This window comes from Poecilia reticulata, linkage group LG2 (genome assembly GCF_000633615.1).
Source record: "Poecilia reticulata strain Guanapo linkage group LG2, Guppy_female_1.0+MT, whole genome shotgun sequence".
NCBI lineage: Eukaryota > Metazoa > Chordata > Actinopteri > Cyprinodontiformes > Poeciliidae > Poecilia > Poecilia reticulata.
This window is the reverse complement of record NC_024332.1, coordinates 11,954,184-11,955,518: the sequence shown is the minus strand read 5'-3', so window position 1 is coordinate 11,955,518 and position 1,335 is coordinate 11,954,184.

Here is a 1,335-nt window from a genome sequence, read left to right as displayed (position 1 = left end):
AGCAGCATTTTAGACAACAGATCTGAGGACGTATTGCACAGATTACTCCTAAACAACCTCGGCCAGCTTCAAGGTTTATCCAGACAAATGTACTAAAAGGAAAATAAGGAAAAAACAAAGTAGGTCAGATGGAACCAGGCGACATTGATAAAGGAGCAGATATAAGACAAGCACGCTTCTCACTTCTGATATAATAGACATGGATAATATATCAAGGATGAGGTGTTATCAACGAATCTACTTAGATATGGGTTGCAGGATGAGGATTTGCCAGATTATTTTGATTATTATGTTTCATGTTCAGTAAATACTGAAAGCTGTTTCTGCATTCAGAAAGCCGTTTTAACTTAATCTATTTCATAAGAACCAAATTGTGAAAAAATATGCACTGTAAACATGATATGCAGCCTTCATTTTAAATGTAAATGCATTTAAACCTCTTCCTGTTCCATTCTGTTAATTATGTCTCAAACGCAGCATTTAAAGGTCAGATTAGTCCAATTTACAGACCCGCTCCAACTTCAAAGGTTAAATCCCACCATGTAGGTCTGAAATATAGAACTTCTGACTGAAACAGCCAAAGTTTCATTGTACAAAGGTCACCAGTTTCTGCAGTTTTTTTCAGTGTGCATCTTGTACTTCCTATTCCTGAGAGGTAAAACATGAACATGAATCCAGATTACAGAAACACAATCCCTGACAGTTACATAAACTTTTAAAAAATGCAATTTAAAAAAAAAATTCAATCAGACTAAACTTTTCAAGTTTAAGTCAGCTAAAATTTATGGAAAGACCACCTGAAATGTCCTGGCATGCGATCATTCCACATTCATCTGTCCAGTTATCTGCAGCTATTAACAGCATGGGGATGCCCACTCACTACAGATGCAAATCTTTCAATTTGCATCTATGTAAGAAAATAAAATTATTTTATAAAGTTCCTTACTGTGTCAAATTCCATCGGTTTATATTTAAGCAAAAATAGGTTTAAGTTCTGTAACTTAAATTACCAGTATTAGCTGTGCTTAGATGACTGGCCCTTTCTTAAACAAAACAAACATCAAATAATTATTCCAATTCTAATTTTACCAAAATATAAGCAGACTAAAATAGATTTTTGAGCATTTTGAATTCCCAGGACCAAGAATTTTGATTCTCTATAAAAATGATGGACAGGTTCTGGTGGGACATGAGCGATTTAACCCTTGAACAAAAGCTCAACATTTTGTTAAGATGCTGTGGAAACTTGTAAGATAACGGTGTTATTTGCAGTGAAACAAGTCCTTAACCAACATATAGGCTAAAGGCTGCTCAGAGAACAAGAGGCCATTTCTC